Source organism: Eschscholzia californica, unplaced genomic scaffold (assembly GCF_041429995.1).
Source record: "Eschscholzia californica isolate CP2 unplaced genomic scaffold, dmEscCali1.0.p SCAF_1, whole genome shotgun sequence".
Classification (NCBI taxonomy): domain Eukaryota; kingdom Viridiplantae; phylum Streptophyta; class Magnoliopsida; order Ranunculales; family Papaveraceae; genus Eschscholzia; species Eschscholzia californica.
The window spans coordinates 48107896-48128359 of record NW_028238198.1 but is presented as its reverse complement, the minus strand read 5'-3'; positions in this window follow the sequence as shown (position 1 = coordinate 48128359).

The following is a 20464-nucleotide window of genomic DNA, read 5'->3' as shown; positions in this document are numbered from 1 at the left end:
GGTAATGTGCGGGCTTATCGGGGCGGGTGCCGGGTGAAAGACCCTACCCGTCTCCCGTCTATGTATGCCCGATATTTCGGGCCGGACCTACCCAAGTCGGGTAGCGGGTGCCCATATAACCACTTGTACTCGGGCGGGTACGTGCGGGCCACGGGCTTCCAGACTGTTTTCCCAGTTCTAGGCGAGACACATAATTCTTATTTCCGTGTAAACGATGAAAATACCTATTTCCATATAAATTGTTATTTCCATCCAAATTGGAGATATCAATCACACCCATAGTCTTTCAACAAAAACAAAAAAAAATCACACCCCTAGCTAGGGGTGGGAATCGGGCGGGTTCGGATTCTTTATTTTCGGACTCGGGCGAATCGGGCTCAAGTATAAAGTGCCCGATCGGGATATCGAGCACTTCGGGTCGGGCGAATATGAGTTTGTTTAAGCCCGCGGCCCGGTTTTGCCCGAGAGCCCGATCGGGCTCAAACGGGCTCGGGCGGGTCGGGCAGCGGGCTTTTTGAATAAAAAATGATAAAAAAACTTAATTAAAATAAGTTAAACCAATTTCAATTAATAATATAATCTCTAGACAAATATTACATCAAAATTTAGAAATTTGTTCACAAAATATTACAGAAATTGAACTTAAGACGATGGATTCCCAGGAACCGACTCTGGAAATCCGTCGTTCAAAGGGTCAAATTGCATCATTCTAACATTAAGTTGGTGTTTCCACCAATTTTTCAGACAAACACAACACTCCAACATTTTCGGAGTTAGATTGCTTCTATAATCACCCAAAATTCTCTTTCCCAAAGAGAAGGCAGACTCAGAAGGAACAGTAGAAACCGGAACAGCAAGAACATCACGGGCAATTCGAGAAAAAATCGGGTATCTCTTCTCATTTTCACTCCACCAACTTAAAACGCCGAACTTTTCAAGATCATCTACCAAAGGATCGGGCTTGGAAGCATATCGAGAAATCTTTTCAGAAGTAGTAGCCAAAGGATCTTTTCGTGCCCGCTTTATATTTCTCCAAAATGCACCCCGATTGGAAGATTCGGAAGTCTCGGAGGAATCAACCGTAGAAGAAGTTTGCGGCCGTGAAATATTCAAAGTGGTTGTATACTCGGCGAACAACTCACGAAGTTTACTAACCATTGTGGCAGACTGAGACAAAGAACATTTAATAGCATAAGCGGAACTTTGAAAACATTTCTCAAGCTGAGATAAAACCATATCAACTTCCATCTTAATCCGAGGATCAAGAATACATGCAACACCAAATAAAACCGGAGTCTCTCCCTAATACTTAATAAATTTCGATTCCATCGACAAAATAATTTCAGAAAACAGTGGATTACTCCAGTAATCATGAAAAACCATTCCAATATCAACCAAATACTCAAAAACTGAATTCGAAGTAACATATTCAACTCCGGAAAAGAACGTAGTTGCATCGTAAAACGGCTTCAAAAATTTACATAGCATATCAGCGTGCAACCAATCGAATTCGGATACTACAAAAGGTGGAGACCGGTCGGACAAAAAAGAATCTATCACACTTTGATATGGTAATGCATTTTTCAACATAAGATACATCGAATTCTACCTATGTTTCACATCTAACTATAATTTCTTAGCAACAAATCCTTTTGACTCGCAATGGGCTCGAAATTGGGCATTTCGAGTCTCAGACGAAGCAATATATTCCAAATTACCCTTTACCCGAGTTAGCATTTCCTTGAACTAAGGCACTTTTAAACCATCTTGAACCACAAGATTTAAGATATGACAACAACATCTAACGTGAAATAATTCACCCCTCAAGGGCAAATGAGGCATCAAGTGAATCAAGCGAGATACAGAAACAGTATTTGCACTTGCATTATCCATCGAAAGGGAAAAGATTTTTCCAGAAATCATCCAATCATTTGTAAGTTTATCATACAAGATACTTGCAATATGTTCACCAGTGTGCGACTTGTCTAAGAGAATGTAAGAGATTATTCTCTTTTGGATACACCAATTTTGATCTATGAAATGAGCCGTAATGGACAGATAACTCAATTTTTTATTTTAAGACCATATGTCAGAAGTGAGAGATATCCCACCAGGAGCACTCAAAAGAAAATCTCTCAAAACATCATTTTCCTCTTTGAAACATTTTAATATATCATTTCTTGCCGTACCTCGTGAGAACGACTTAAAACAAGGGTGAAACGAGTCTGTAATGTAATGTTCAAAGAACGGATCCTCCACAAATTGCAAAGGCAACTCACGGAGAATTATAAGTTTAATGGTGTTCTTCTTGCTCTTGCTTGCCTAAATTGAAATGAAGCCAAATTTCCATGTCTTTTGTTTTGGATCAACTTAGACTGAGAGAGATCAATCTTTAACTTCTTTGCACAAATTGCTGTGTGCCTCTTAAAATGGGTGGTGCCATTTTTAGAATTGGCATCTCTCATGACACCACAAAATATACACTTAGCCATTACTATTTTGGTATTCGGATTTTGAGTATCATGATCATCAACAAAAGTGTAATTTAACCAAACCTCAGATTTTCGATCGTTCTTAGACTCCATAGAACTTGACCCTCCCACTTCTACTGCCAGAGATCCAACAGGAGCAGAAACACCTTGTTTAATTGGAAAGTCTGTCAGATCAACCTAGGTATAAACCACAACCACAAAAGTATTGTCAATCTAATGCAGCCAAGTTCATCTCAAGAATCGAAGTTCATGTATTATGTGATTAAAGTCCATAGAGTCAAACAAATTACATCATATGTGATTCCATCTCTAAAACAGACATGGTATGTTTGATCAAAATCTGTTTTAGAGATGTTTCACATTTCTTATATAATCACCATCCATAATTCCATATCGTATAACAATATCATCAAAAAATAGAGTCACATTTCTGAAACAGATGAAAACTTTATGGTCTGTTTCAGAGATGGATCTACTTAGGGTCATCTACTCGTCTAAATGACTACTTGATTTATCATCGTACACCATTACCAAATCTACTATCAAAAACAAAAAAGAAAAAAAAATACATCAATTTGATTCATCTCTGAAACAGATTTTGATCAAAAATCTCTTCCAGAGATGAATCTACAAGATCACAAATTCGTTTATTATATCCTTTATGATCATCATCATACATCCTTTAACAATTTTTACATAAAAAAAGCAAACAAAATGACATCAAGATGTTCTAACTTTCTGTGACCATCTCTTGAACCATCTTTGAACCATCGCTTGAAATAAATGAACATTTCTTGAACCATCTTAGATCTCATAAAAAGAAAATCCAAACAATAATATCACATCTCTGAAACAAATCATCAAATAGATCTGTCTCAGATATGTTCACCATCCTTCATAAAGAAAAAGTCAGACAATAATATTACACATCTCCGAAACAGATCATCAAATAGATCTGTCTCAGAGATGTTCACCATCTTTCATTAAAAAAAAAGTCAGAAAATAATATTACACGTCTCTGAAACAGATCATCAAATAGATCTGTCTCAGAGATGTTCACCATCTTTCATAAAAAAAAGTCAGACAATAATATTACACATCTCTGAAACAGATCATCAAATAGATCTGTCTTAGAGATGTTCATCATCTTTTATAAAAAAAAAAAAATTCTAATTTCATTATTTGTTTACATCATTTTTTAGCAAACATACATCTTTATTTCGATACATATCTGAAACAGATCAAAAAATAGATCTGTTCCAGAGACGTGTTAATAAAAAAAAAAATATTCGTTCATCTCTGATACAGATCTACTCTCTCAAAAAGAAGATCTGTTTCAGTGATGATTTATTCATCTTTTATAAAAATAAAAATAAAATAACTAATTTCGTAACATCTCTGAAAGAAATGTTTATTCGTCTTTTTTCAAAAAAATAAAATAATATTTTGTTATATCTCTGAGACTGATCAAGAAGTGGATCTGTTTCAGAGATTGGAAAAAAAAATCTTAGTCTACTAGAGATAATCACCCAAAGTTATATTCTAAAGCATCAAAACACCTCATAATCTCATATCATCGGTGTGAGCCGAATATAATCTTTAGGATTATTTTAAAACCAGAAAGAAAATATTAAAGAATATTGAAAAAAAAGTCTTAGTTTTTAAGAGATATTAGTTACTAACCATTGTTTTTGATTGATTTAATGATCGAACTTGTTCTTCAAAAAGGTTGATAACTTGTCTGCAAGTAATGAAAATAAATTTAATGGATGGAGGTTTTGGATCTGTATTGGTATTTGGTAAAGAATGAAAAGAAAAATGGTGGAAGAAGGTGGAGGCGGTGGATCTCTCTCTGTTAGGGACTTAGGGTTGCAAAACTGAAATCAGGGTTTTAACCCCTATTTATAGAGAAGATATTTATGATCCAACGGCTGGTGATTCTCAGCCGTTGGATCATAAAATCTAACGGGCAATGGGGTCGGGTTGTAGTTTGGGCGGGCAGGTACCATGCTATTTCGGGCGGGCGTATCGGGTTCTACTTCGGGCGGGCGTATCGGGTTCTACTTCGGGCGGGCGGATCGGGTGACACATTGTCGGCTGTGATGCCTGAGAAATGGAACTTTAATGTGTATACCACATTGTTCCATCAATATTTTCGGGAAGGATTTTATGTTTGTCGGTTGTGATACCTAAGAAACGGAACTTCAATGTGGTATACCACATTGTTCCATCAATATTTTCGGGAAGGATTTTACTTTTGTCGGTTGTGATGCCTAAGAAATGGAACTTCAATGTGGTATACCACGTTATTCCATCAATATTTCCGTGAAGGATTTTACATTTGTCGGTTGTGATGCCTAAGAAATGGAATTTTAATGTGGTATACCACATTGTTCCATCAATATTTTCGGGAAGGATTTTACGTTTGTCGGTTGTGATGCCTAAGAAATGGAATTTCAATGTGGTATACCACATTATTCCATCAATATTTCCGGGAAGGATTTTACATTTGTCGGTTGTGATGCCTAAGAAATGGAACTTTAATGTGGTATACCACACTGTTCCATCAATATTCAAGGGATATTAATTGCAAGCCTTAAAGATGTCTACTCTTGGCCCTCCTTTAGGAGGTTTTGTGAACAGCTCAAATATAGTATCTCTAATGGTTTAAGAGTGTCCATGTGTTTGCATCACAATACTTAGCTCCTTATATAGTGACAGTCCTAAATATTTTTACTGTGAACGACATGCTTCAATAATTTGCGGGTGATCCCTTAAACAAACACAAGCTTATCGCTTAAGGTCTCTATTTACCACAACCATTAGGGGTTGAAACTTACCCAGGTATTTGCATTCACATGAGCGGAAGGAACTGCTAAACTATTTTATCCCAAGGCCGGCAGTGCAGTTTATTGTTTTCAAAGAGCTAGTCTCTCTGTAGTAGAGAATGTACATGACTACAAAAGATTTCACATCTAACTGCTTTGTAATTTTATAGAAAGTGCATATTGTCTTGTTGAAGCCTTCCTTTCTTGTAAAGTCTGCTATGTCACAAGAAAAGGTAAACTTTATTGATAAATGTGGCTGTCAACAATTAATTTTTTTTTATCAATTGATTATAGAAGTTTTGGGTTTTTTAACTTGTGCAAGTACATATATTCTACTTTTCCACCAATAACAAAGGGAAGGACTTGCAAGTTTTCAGCTTGGGTGGTGGTTCTATATGTAGTGTGCATCTATATAAAGTTTCGGTTTTCGGTTTTCTGATTTTTTTTTGTTTCTTCAATTGAACATGGACAATGTTCTTGCACCAACTGTAGAATGATTCCACATGTATGGATACATGTGTGTTTCAGATAAGAAAGACTGAGGAGATAGATGATGAAAAGATTACGCAGTTCGTATCCCCAGTTAATTGAACACGTGAGAAATCTGAAGAGGATCAATTCGTAACACATTTTTACATGAGCGCATGGTACGTTTGTCCCTCGTCCATGTATTCGATACCAAATGCCAAAATAAGCCAGAAAAACTTACAGTTATTTGGACTTTGGACTTTTCACCCAACAGATTGAGATGCTTCTTTTAGCACGTGCTATGGCCTCGGTTGAGCTTTGGTACATCTAGACGGGTTGAATGATACATGTTGTCTTTTTAGTATAGCTGTGTTGGTTCTTAATATCTTGTATCGGTTCTCATCTCTTGGAAGCCTGATGTCATTAATAAATTTGTTCTCATGCAAGCTATGTTGACATATCATTAAAAAAGAAGTATTAGACAATGGCAAGATGGCAAAAAATCTCCTCGTTCTTTACACGTGTATGTGTATCGAGGAGACAACATGCTAGAGGTTGGTTCTTTAGTTTTCAATTTCGTGAGATTTTGTACTTCATATTCGCCTTGTGAACTGATTCCACTTAAGTAACGTTTGTTTGGACAACATAGAAAATCATGCATTTTGATCTTGTCTTTGTCTATATTCTTGGTGTTAAAGAAAAAGAAAGTGTAGGGGAAAAAAGGTCAATTAAATTTTGTCCAGATTGCTTCATTTACATTACATCTCAATTCTCAAGAATATTAGTTAGAAATTTTCAAGAATATTAGTTAGAAATTGGTTAATGGCTTAAATAAGTATTGGCGTCTGATAAACAATTCCAGAGCCCACATAAATATGTCTAACCTGAACTTCAAAAGAAAAACACTAAATCTCATTAATGCTTTCCAGAACTGAATTGACGTGTCCCCTGATGATCCATTGTCCATAATCATAGCTCGACCAATCTGAAGTTTCTTCATTAGAAGTTCCATTGTTGATATATGGAATATTTACCCCTTATGCAAATGTACGGGGGGATATGGTAGGAAAAGAACATGGCTATTCAATACAAAAGCTTGGGTCTGGAGTAACAACTAGAATTTGCAAACACTGTCGATACTTTTTCGCCTCTTTGCGGACATCTGGTCTGCAGCCCTCTCCTTTTTGTAAAAGGATATTTTTCGTCTCCTTTCAATTGAGGAGAACCGTAGATGCTTTTTGGAAGGCCATAGTTGAGGTCAAAGAGGAAAAAAAAAGAGTAGGCCAACAAGATGAGTCTTCATATCATTGTTCAAGTGTGTACTGTGCATGTAGTTTTTGGGCATGTTATCGTCTTAATTTCTTTCCTAGTTAAATAATGCAACATCGTGTGCATGTTGTATCGAACGCTCGAATTTTTCTTAGTTGCTCGATGTTAAGGATTTAAAGGTGCCTAGGGATGTTGGTCATCCGTCATTTCTCGATATTAGAAATTTAATAGAAAGAAATAGCAAGCTTGTTCTTACCAAGGTTAAGCCTTAAGGATATATATGCTAATGCCTAATAGTGAGTCTTAGGGATATTAATTGCAAGCCTTAAAGATGTCTACCCTTGGCTCTCCTTTAGGAGGTTTTGGGAACAGCTCAAATATAGTGTCTCTAATGGTTTAAGAGTGTGCATGTGTTTGCATCACAATACTTGGCTCCTTACATAGTGACACTCCTAAATATTTTTACTGTGAACGACATGCTTCAATAATTTGCGGGTGATCCCTTAAACAAACACAAGCTTATCGCCTAAGGTCTCTATTTACCACAACCATTAGGGGTTGAAACTTATCCAGGTATTTGCATTCACATGAGCGGAAGGAGCTGCTAAACTATTTTATCCCAGGGCCGGCAGTGCAGTTTATTGTTTTCAAAGAGCTAGTCTCTCTATAGTAGAGAATGTACATGACTACAAAAGATTTCACATCTAACTGCTTTGTAATTTATTGTTCTTAAAATTAAATCGAACCTTCGAATGTAAATGGGTTACTCGTAGTGGTGATCAAGTTAAATCCTGTTTTGGTGGCAAGAGATAACCAAAAAACAGATTCTTGAATACGTAAGAAGTTCCTTTCTTGAATTCACTAATGACCACCTTATTTCTTGTTGAATTTTGGAATGCAGGATTTCAACTTCCATAGTTTCATTTACTTTGTAGAAGAAGATTCCCGAATTGTTTGGGAAGATGCTTGAGTAACTCTATTTCTCAATTTTCTTGAATGCTCGTCGTTATCTTTGTTGTGTCCCAAAACTATGTCGTAGTCTTTTTGGGGCTGCTGACCATTTGTCTCTTAGAAAGTGCACATGGTACAAAGCGTTGGTACCATAAGTCTTTGATGGTCTTTTATAGATGATGAGTACTTTGGCTGATAAGTCTGCTTTAATGGTTTCAAATTACTTGTAGTTCGCTGTGTGGCTGATAAGTCTGCTTCAATGGTTTCAAATTGACTTGTAGTTCCCTGTGTAGCGCCCATAGCTAGCCCGTTAAAAGTTCACTTAATTTGGTAGCCAGCGCTATTTCTGAATCTTTTTTTACTAGGGGCCTAATAGTCTACTTGCAGTTATTCATGGTTAACTGCTTGAACGAAAGAATTGAGGGGGCATGGTTTGGACAATCTTTTGTTGATTTTCGTTGCAAAGATGTAGCTACTGAGATTTGTTTTGACTTTCAGTTCTCATTGTTGGATTTTCTTAATGACCTAACTTATAAGTTACTCTTTAAGAAAATTTAAGAGTTCATCTAACATTAACGTATCACAACGAAAACCCGCTTTTGTGGTATTTACATGGCAGGATTGATTGTTGAGATCAAAGAGGGAGGAATAGAGGACGGCTAGAAGGTTGAGGCTTAATATTGGTGTTCCAATGTACAGGTAAGTTTTTGACATGTCCTAGTCAAATAATACACTAGTATCTAGTTAAATAATATTGATAGTGTTTGTTGTCACAAGGGGAGCACGTTCCTGAGTTTTAGGATACATACACCTGGGATGTTGGTTATCCATCAATCATTAGATATTGTCAGTATTTAGTGAACCATGGGCTGTTCTTTAGATTTCTATCTTATGGTACCTAAGTTCGCCAAAAAATTTATGGAAAGAGACTGCAGGCGTTCTCTCCTTATCAATGTTAAGGCTATATAAGCCAGGGGTAGTTGGTCAACCCTTGTATAATCATAGGCTTGCATCATAAGTTCGGAAAGTAGAACCAAGAAACTATTTAACTGACAAGCCAGTATGATCCAAATAGAAGAATAAACAAACCGAAATGGGTATTGCTGTATACTAAAACTGTATAGGTCAATTATAGCCAGCTCTTTCTGGTAAAGTACGTTTCTATTTTGCATTACAAGACTTGGCTCCTTATACTGGAAGAACTTGGCATTATATATTTCTTACCATGGAAGACATAGTTTAATTATCTATAGTCGTCCCTTCAGAATAATAACACGATATTACCGCCAAATGTGTCTTCTATAACAAAGACACCAAAGACACATAGCTCATCCAGGTTTTCGTAGTCGTGCCTTTTGAAAGTAGTCAGCCACTCAAGTTCTTCCTGAAGCTGGGAATTCAGTTCATTGATTTTTAAAAGAGCAATTCTATCTTATGTTAGAGAATGTGATGGAGTATAAAAGGCTTCATACCTTAACCACATAAAGAGGAATATGCACTTCAGTTTGCACTTGACAATAAAAGACAGGTGCTTGTCTTTGCGTGACAGGATGTTGGATGATTGTTGAGGGCCTTGAGGCGACACCAAAAATAGGTTAGCCAATTCCTAAACTTAGTATCACCATTCGAAAATGTGTTAAATTAGGAAGGCGAAAAACATAGACTGGTTTAGTTTATGAAAGAACTCTAGTCGTTGTTCTGTTATTTAGGCGACAGTTAGGGAACTTCGTCTTCTTAAGCCAACAAAACAATGAAGAAAAGATGAAGGCTATAAAACAGTGTGCTATACCTGTAGTTCTCTTGTTAAAATAGTATCACTAGTATAATATTTGCTACTTTATTCTCATCACTAATAACTACTAGTTTCTTTTTCTTTGTCTACATCAACAAATATGAGTCTCAACATAAATCTCTGTAAAATGAACATTGTCACCTCCCCCGCCTTCCTGTCAACAATGTAGTGCCATAGGTATCACCATTTTCCTATGGTGCCTTTATTATAAATGTTGCGGTCACGAAAATCTGTTAGTCAGTATAAATAGTGGTTACCCATGAAATATATACATTTTCCATAGGTACTTAAATTTCAGCTGAAACATGTCGAACTGAACAGTCATTGGCACTGAAATAATAAAAAAAGACATTGTATGTCGAATTTTATTTGTGTTGACCACCAAAAGAAAAAAAATTGGGGTCATAATACCATGCTGGAAATCTTACCAAATAATAGATTAGTTAATAGTTAGTAATATGCTCAATTTATACAATGAGATCTTTTGTTCTTTTGGTAGTTGCGTGGAAGAAGTATCTTGAAGATGATAAGAAAGAGGTGAAAACATTTAGTTATGAAGGACTAATTGGTTAGCTTATGAATCAACTCTATGTTTTATTATTTACGACTCTATAGATCATGTCCAGTCAACTGGTTTTAGCGTTTAGGCAAATAAGCATAATGTTTAAGCTACGAGAAGCCACTACCTGTTTTTGGGATTGTGAATTTTAGTCATGAAAAAGGAAAAGATAAGAGTTACGCCGGATAGCTGCTTCATGTTGATGTTCAAGTGTGAAGGTAAGTTTCGGGCATTTTTGCTCTCTATAAGTTCCTTTCCTTGTTACAAAGGAATAAAGGATATCTGTCACTTTCTCTCTTCATCTTTGCTACCAATGGTTAATTTCGTAAAATTGTTTAATCAGGAGCTTGCAGAGAACTCCCGACACGCTTTTGGTGCACTATCAATACAACACTTTGAAGCAATTTCTTTGATGCTTTTGGATGCACTTTTAGATGTATATTAGGGCGATACTTTTAGGTGCACTTTTGAAACGTTATTCTGGGGATACTTTTACCCATCTTCTTTATTCATGAAGAAAACCCCCTACCCAAACCATTCTCAAGACTACCGAGTGATAGAGATGATGAGTCCAAAGTACTTGATCAGGACCTTGATGAGAAATTTTATGCATTTAACTCGTCGGGGTCGAGTTTTCTCAAGCCCGGGAGAATTGATAGAGATGAATGGCAGCAACTGTTTAAGGCATATGGGAGACGTCAAAAGAAGGATTGCCAAATCCAAATTCTGATTTATCGTGTCTTGCATGAATGGCCCACTAAGAAACATGAGGGTACCAGAACATGATGCAGCTGGTGATATTACAAAGAAAGTAAGGATTGAAGTGCCAGATTTTGAAGGTAAGGTTGATCCAACTCTATTTTCAGATTGGCTTACATCAATCGAAGAGTACTTTGATTGGTTTGATATGACTGACGAGCGACGAGTTAGATTTGCTAAGATGAAACTGGTGGGCTTAGCAAAAGTGTGGTGGAATGGTGTTGAAGGAGACATCAGACGAAAGGGACTGCCATCAATTGACACATGGCAAGAAATGAAGATTAAACTACGAGAGAAATACATGCCAGCAAACTATCATGACAAATTGTGTGATCAACTTATTAACTTAAAGCAAGGCAGCATGTCAGTGATACAATACATGCAGAAATTTGATGAGCTTAAAACTAGGAGTGAAGTGGTGGAAGATCCTCGACAAGCCCTTGCTCGATTTAAAGCAGGCCTAAGAGCTGATATAAGAAGGGAATTACTTCGACATCCAATCTACAATCTGGAACATGCTTTCCAACTTGCGTTGGACATGGATGAGTACCTAAGCTACCCTATAACAAAGAAGTTTGGGAGTCAAACCATGGAAACAGCAAATCGGAGGTCTAATGATGCTAATTATGGAGTTCGGACAGCAACAAATCAACAGGCCAACAAATCTCAAGTTTTTAGGGGTTCTTCTGCAAGAGATAACGCCAACGGCAAACCCTTTTCAGCAAATAAGTGCTTCAAATGTGGGGAGACTGGTCATTTGGCATACCAATGCCCTAAGAAGAACTTACATATTGGTATAGAAGACGAAACGGAGGCCGGTATACAAGGAGATGAGGAGAATCAAAATTTGTTTGATTACGGGACATATAACCCCGATGACTTAGAAGAAGATGAAGAAGATACGTCTCATTTATCTGTTGTTAGGCGCATCGTAGCATCTCCAAAAGTTGAGAAAGAAGATTGGCGACGTACTTCAATCTTCCAAATGTTGGTTCGTTGTGGTGACCAAGCTAAAAAGCTAATTATCGATGGTGGGAGCTGCATGAATGTTGTTTCAGCAACCACAGTTGAACACCTTAAGCTTGCTGCCCAACCGCACCCACATCCTTATAAAGTGGCATGGATAGACAATACCTCAATACCGGTAAGTCATCGCTGCCTCGTTTCACTTTCTTGTGGTACTTATAGTGATTCAATTTGGTATCAGAGCGAGGTTACATGATGGCAACTAGATCCGGACTTAGGAGAAGATTAACTGAGAATGAACGAGACGATATCATTTTTGAAATTACAGAACGACTCAAAGACGTGCAAACCAGACTAGCTAAGATGGAAACTCGAACACACCATCTTGCTAAACATCCTGAAACTGCAAAAGGAGATGAGCAAGCCGGAAATAATGAAGAGAAAACTCTAGAAAATGAAACTTTATTTGATTATGGAATCTATGAGGATAATGACCTAGAGGAGGAAGAAAATAGTTCCCATGTATCAGTTGTTGGACTCGTTACCACATCTCTAACAGTGGAAAATGAAGAAACTAAAGACATTGTTGATCATCAAAGTGTTTCTATCGAGGTGGATTCCCATCAAGGATATTGGATTAATTGGAAGGGGCACCCACTTACTGACTATACAAGGATTAGATATGATGAGTTCAAAGTACTTGACGAAGACCTTTATGCATTTAACTCGCCAGAGTCGAGCTTTCTCAAACCCGGGAGAATTGATAGAGATGATGAGTCCAAAGTACTTGATCAGGACCTTGATGAGAAATTTTATGCATTTAACTCGTCGGGGTCGAGTTTTCTCAAGCCCGGGAGAATTGATAGAGATGAATGGCAGCAACTGTTTAAGGCATATGGGAGACGTCAAAAGAAGGATTGCCAAATCCAAATTCTGATTTATCGTGTCTTGCATGAATGGCCCACTTAGAACCTTGAATAATGCGGGCCTGATCCACATGTCTTTGTGGAGATTCTACTAGTTTCTAAGTATTAGGATGGTTAAGTGTCTTTAATGTCTTTTAGTGTCTCTTTAATGTCTTTAATGTCATCTAGTGTCTCTTTAATGTCTTTTATGTCCTAGGAGTTTAGAAGTTTAAAAGTCTATAAGTATGGGATATTAAGGGTCAGTTTTAGGCTATATATAAGGGTTGTATTCTGCTGTTTGAGGGAGAGACAGAGAGTATTCCAGCAGCTAGTTAAGCTTTATGTGTTTGTGTGATGCAAATACCCCAAAGGTGTGATGCCTAAGGGCTCTAGGAGTGATTCCTAGTTTGTACTGGTGTGATACTAGTGCGTTATTTCTTATATCTATAATATAATCAAGCTATTTTTCTTCCTTATTTCCAACTTCCCATTTCTGTCCTACATCACCGAGCCCTCTCGAACTAGTATTAATCTTTCACTCACTCAGAATAGAAAATCTGTGACTATATCGTCCCAACTCCCAAAGACGGATGTGGTGGGACGAAGTGACAATTCGGTGTGGTATGATTCTCATTAGGACAAGAATTACCTTGCTCTGATATGAGTTGAGAAGTATCCTGGATGTCCCCTATAATATAAAGAATTACCTAGCATTTGTGATCTGTTGTGAACTTCCCAAGATGCCTCAGGTGCATTCTGACTTTTTTGCACTTTATGTAGAGCTTTTGGGGCTCTGTGGCCTTTGGTGCACCAGCAAGACGTTTTGGTGTACTTATGGTGACGCTTTTGAGTCTGCTTTCTGGGCAACACTTCCGTAAAGCTAGTGTTTGGGGAGCAATTTCTAGTTAACTCCTAGGTGATTCTTCTCGGGAATTGCAGTGATATACTTAGGTAGTTTTGGTGATGTTTCTTGAAGGACTTCATATTACAATAAAGAAATGTGTCTACTTTTATGGTTATTGATTGGCTTGAGAGGGAAGAAGAGAGGAAGGCTTGAAAGGCTTCACATCGATGTTCAAGTGTGCAGGTAATCTTTGGGCATGTTTTCTATCTCTCTGAATTTTCTTCCTAGTTCCATAATCTCATTATACATAATATTTGTTGCTCGTTTCTCTCAGTACAAGTTAAAACCATATGCTGGGTGGATGTTATCCATGATAATACATCACTTCTCACAAAATAAGTTGCCAGTGGATTTTCTATATTAAGAAATTTACTGGATCCGTCAGACATTTAATAACAAGTGGTTGCAAAACCTCCTTTCGCCACAAAATAGTATGTGCATTGATTTTCTATTTGGTGTAAATCATTTCTTCACCTAGAAAGTCTGATTCATAGAAAGAAGAGTAAAGTAATAGGTAATTATCTAATGCAACCATGAATTAAGTTCACTGTGAACAACAAATTTCAATCATCTGCAATTGATCCTTCCAAACAAGCACAAGCTCATCGGTTAAGGTCTCTTCTGTTATATTTTGGTATTGTGTTTGTCTTTCAATGTCGAAGAAATTTTATGGCTTGCTTGATTTTCTTTAGGATTTTATGTACAAACCTTCACTTTTGATTGGAAATCAACAAATTTTTTAAAATTTTAAGAATAAATATTGTTTTGATGAAATTCAAGGGGTTTGCATTACAAATTAATTAGAGAATTGTAGTCCTCTTTTATCTAATATTGAGTAGACCTTCGGTTGATAACATTCGTTTCTTCTTCTTTCTAAATTATACTTTTAATGTCAGTTTTTGACTAAGTATATTTTCGTTATTTGCTTTCTTTTGTTAATAGGAACATGTTAAATCTGCTTTAATCCATTTTTTCGGGTCTATAGTGAGTTGCAGTCACTATAAGCTTTGCTGTCTACTAAAAGTTACGTAAGGTGTAGTATTGATTAGACATTGTTGAGCTCGGCTGCTTTAAGTCGTCTTTTCAGGAACATGTTCAGTACTATTAATTAGAACTTGTGACTAGAGACCTGATAGTCTAATAGAAATTATTCATTGGACTACCACTTAAACAGGACTATGCAATTCATTTTGCACTCAAAAAGAGTTAGGAGACTTGACTGGGAATTTGTGTACAATTTCTTTATTTTACAAAAGCATCTCGGCTTGCTGAAGAACCTATAGTTGCTTGACTCTTAACCCAACAGATTGAGATGCATCTTAGCTAGATTATGTTGCCTCATGTTGTTAGTGGCATATCCATTTGCAAAATGGCAGTAGAAATGACAAAAGAGTAACATCTTGGAGGATGAAGAATGGTCATCGCCATATATTTTTTATTTAGGGGTTCATATAAGAGGAAAACAATAGTTGTAGTTTGGAACAAAGTTTCCGGCGATATTGATCTAGGACCTCTTGGCCTCTGGAGGCTTGATTTCCTCAATATATCTCTTCAGGTGAAGCTATGTTGACAAATTCATTAGAAAAGAAGTATATCGAAGGATGCTTAACTAGTACGGAAGAATCTCGATAAGAGCAAAGAAGTCTTCATTCAGGTTCTTTGTTTTCTGTTTCATGAGATTTTTTATGTCCATTTATTTTATAGAAATAGAAATATATATGCTTGAGGATGTTGGTACTTGGTCATTCGTCATCCGGAATTAGTACCAATCCTTCTGTATAAGGCTTGCATCATAAGTTCGGAAACTAAAACTAGAGATTATTTTGCCTCAAAGCCAGTTTGGAAATTAGAGTTGTAAAGAAAGTTCGTATGAAAGTGCAGTAGCTGAATATTTTGTTTCTTGAACGTTTTCTGCATGATATCTCTTTTATTATATAGAATCCAGCTAGCTTCTCCAGTTCATTGAGTGGGGAGGACTTACTCACTAAACTGTTCGTATATCTAATTCAAAAGGTGATCCGCCTCCTCGGGCTATAAGATAAGATACTGCCATTATATTGTTTGTAATGAAGATATCAAATTGTATTAATTAGGAATTGTTATTATAAGTCTGATAGTCATTGGCAGTTATTAATAAGTTAATGGCCAAATGGGAACAAGCCATTCAGTTTGCACTTTGTACTAGTAAGGTTTAGGAGATTTGCAACTACAAGAATCAATTTGTGTTATGATTTGTTTCAAAAAAAAAATAGATATGTTATGAAACTCAAAGAGTTCATCTAAGGAAAGGCGCTAATGGTTGGGAAGTGGGCGATAACGGAGTTGATAAACACTTCGGGAGCCAAAAATCTGAATATAGTTGGCTATGATAAAATCAGAAAACATGAAAAATGGTCCCAACAGAAGTGGCTCCGACAAGAATGGGCTTCACAATTGGGTCAGCCTTTTCAGGGTAACTCCCAACCTCAAATATGCTTTCGAGGAGGGGAAGCCCAGAATGGAGATGTTTCATATGTAAATTCGAGGAGGAAAGGTGAATGACTTGATGAACCATTCCTAGCTCGACAAGTCTGGAGTTTCTTTATTAGAATCTTCGGAACACATTAGTGTATAGTTGATAGTTGATACAGTTGAAATTGCTTCCAACAATGACAGGGCGTCAAATTTCCGAAGCGAAGTTGAGTGAATTGGAACATTACCCACTTACAATTGTTTAGGGAATATGGGAGATCAAAAGGAAGAATACTATTTTCTATTACAAAATCTTATCTGTCGATGGGTTAATAGGATTCATTCAGTCGTTCACGCAATCCTATATTGCTGGAGTAGGAACTCTTTGGGCAGGTTAGCAGGTAATCTTGGGAGATCTTTTCCATCTCTTGAGATCTCTTCCTTGTTAGATATTATCAATAGCCAGTGCATGTTGCATGGAGGAAGGATGTGCTCGAGCTTTTTAGTTGCTTGAAGTTAAGAATATACATGCCCACGATGCTGGTCGTTCATCATTTTTCATAGTCGGGCGTCTGATTTTTCTATTTTGTGGGATTTTCTGAGTCTGCTTGAATTTTAATAGAAAGAGATTGCAAGCCTCCTCTTCTTACCAAGGTTATGGGGAGGATTTTTTAAATGCTAGTGGATGTTGGTTTATTAGTCACACCTCAAGTAATGTAGTACCTCCAAGGCTCCAACCCACTAGCTAGTCAGACTTATTCATAAAAAGAATTATAAACTGGGTTAATTATCTAATGGAATTAAGAATAGTTTTGTAGCTTTAACTGTTCAAGAATATCCCTATGTTGCATTGCTATACACCCTCCTTATACAAGGATGGCCGTAAATATGTATACTGTGAACGATATCCTATTGATCTAGGTACGCTTTCACATTAGTACAGAATGTCAGGCTACGTACAGAAGGCTTCATGGGTAAGTACTTTATGATTGATTTTATTGTTGTCACGAGTTCTCTAGATCAAATTTGAATCTTAAAATACAAAGGTTTTAGAGTTCAGTTAGAGGGAATAAAATAAAAATTCGTCTTGATGGCAAGAGATAATCGTACCTTTTAGGTTTGGTCTTGTATTTGTCTTTTTGTTGATGTCAAAGACAGAGGTCAATAAATAGGTCAGTTTTTTCAAAATTTTCTTAACAATCTGATTTCGTACAAACCTGCACTTCGGGATCAATGATAGTACGATTGCTTTCCCTAGGAGCACATGAACTAGAGTGGTGAAATTCATATTACTGAAATTGAAGGTAACAGTATAAATCAATGGAGAGGGTAGGGTCTTACAGAGGAATTAAGTACTCTTCTATCTATGAATAAGTAGGTTGGTTGATAAAGTTTGTTTCCTTCTTCCTTAAGTATTGTCATCTTAATTTTGGCAAAATCCATTTTTCTTACTGTATTGATTTTTAAGAACATGTTTAAGTCTGCCTTAATGGTTTCCAACAACGTGTAGTTAGATTTGTAGCGCCTAATAAATCCAATTGAGCGGATCCATCGCTAGTAGCAGTCACTCGAGGGAGGCTAATATTAACATATCACAATTGAAGCCCATATGTTTGTGATATTTGCATGGCAGAATTGATTATTGAGATTTAAGAGGGAAGAAGAGATGAAGGCTAGAAAGGGGAGGCTTAATATTGATGGTCAAACAAGCAGGTGAGTTTTCGGCATATTTGGTTTTGCTTGAAAGACTTGTTAAATAATATTAGTAGTGTTTGTTGTCTCTACGAGAGCAGGTCCATGAAGTTAAGGTCCTTGAGGGGTATATACGCCTGGGATGTTGGTTATCCATCACTCATAAACTGTTGGAGTACTTTGTGAACCATGAGTGGTTCTTTAGTTTTCCTTAATCCTTATAAAGGTGATATATATATGCTAGGGGTAGTTGCTCAACCTCATGTAGTTAAAAGGTTTGTGTCAAAAGTTCGGAAACTAGAACAGAAAACTATTTAGCTCAAGTCAACGATTCATAAAAAAAGAATAAACAAACCACAATGGGTATTGTTCTACTAAAACAGTGTATAGTTCAATTATAGTAATTGTAAAGAACGTTTCTATTTTGTTTTTGCATTACAATATTTGGCCCCTTATACTGGAATAACTAGGTTATATAGTTCCCTTGCCGTGGAAGACAGTCTATTCATCTATAGTCATCCTTTCAGAATAGTTATCCAATTTTGTGGATTCTTTTCTTGATATTTTGCCGTGGAGACGTAGTTACTGAAATCGAATTTTTTTTTCAATTTGGTTTATGGAGTCGTCGTGAAATAATAGAGCTACTTGCTATTTAGTAAGTTCCAAGAATAAATCGCACATTTTACAATCAAAACATAGATGCTTGTCTTGGCATGGCAGGGTATTGAAGATGATTGTTGAGGGCCTTAAGTTGAAACCCCCACAGGGTAGTCAGAGACGAAAAACACAAGGCAGGGTTTTAATAACGCGAATGAGATAGGTGCTAAATCGAAGAAATGACAAAATAGATCCTCTTAAGAGGCGGAAACCATAGACGCCTAGTTGTTTAGTTTATCGATGAACTCTCGTTATCAACCTGTTGTTCTGTTATTTAGGCTATGGTTAATATATTTTAAAACCAACAAAACAGAGAAGAAGAGAGTAAGACTAGAAAAGAGGCTTCATCTTGAATTCTTGATGATGTTCAAGTCTGCAGGTAACTTTTTGGCATGTTTGCTAATTGCTATAGCAATAGTATAATATTTGCAGATTTTTCTCATCACTTCCAGTTTTTCCTTTTTTCGTGTCTTTATGATTATGAGTACGCACATATCTCTATAAAATGAACATCGTCACATTAACACTCAGGTTGCATGTCTACAGTCTTGTGTCACAGGTATCACGGAAATCTTGGTCGAAACCCATTATGTACATTTCGACCGAGAAATTTCAGCTGAAATCACTGTCTATGTCGAACTGAACAGTCATTGACACTGTATGTTGAATTTCATTTGTGTTGCTAAGCGAAAAATTTGGGATCATAATACCAAGCTGGAAGTCTTGGGACATAATAAATTAGCTAATAGTTAGTAAATAGTTCTCAATGATTAAAGGGTGAAACCCATGCAGTTATTAAAAAGGAATTGATTAGCTTATGAATCAACTTGCTGTTTTATTAGTATAATATCTAGTAAATTCCTTTCCTCTTGCCTGTTTGGAAGAACATCTATTGTTGTCAATTGGTCATATTGGTTAAGCAGTTGTTTGTGGAGAACTCACAATATGCTTTTGGTGCACTACTGACATGTCGCTTTTGCAGGAAGGCTTTGGATACACTTTAGCCAATATATTAAATGTGCTTGTGTTGGTAACTGATTATGCACTTCACACATCACTTTAGGTGCAGTCCTGCATTTGTGGCACTTTTATACAGTGCTTTTGGGCGCTGTTGGTGCCGGCTTTGTTACACCAGCAACACTTTTAGGTGTAATCTTGTGACGCTTTTGGCTTGGGCTTTTTTGCTACGTTTGAGTTGGACTTTTGGCAACAGTTCTGTAAAGTCTGTGGCAAGCACTTTCCACTAATATTTTAGGCCTCTACATGATGCTGTTTGTGGCGTGACTTTTACATAGTTTTAAGCGTTTCAACAAAAAAAAAAGGTAGTTTTAAGTTATTTTTTGTTGGACTTTCTATTTCGTGGAATTTTATGAGTCTGCTAAAATTTTAATAGAAAGAGATTGCAAGCGTCCTCTTCTTACCAAGGTTAAGCCGAGGATTTTTAAATGCTAGTGGATGTTGGTTAATTAGTCACACCTCAAGTAATGTAATACCTCCAAGGCTCCAACCCACTAGCAAGTCAGTCTTATTCATAAAAAGAGTTGTAAACTGGGTTAATTATCTAATGGGATTAGAAATAGTTTTGTAGCTTTAACTGTTCAAGAATATCCCTATGTTGCATTGCTATACACTCTCCTTATACAAGGATGGCCGTAAATATGTATACTGTGAACGATATCCTGTTGATCTAGGTAAACGCTTTCACATTAGTACAGAATGTCAGGCTACAGAAGGTTTCATGGGTAAGTACTTTATGGCTTAAAAATTCTTG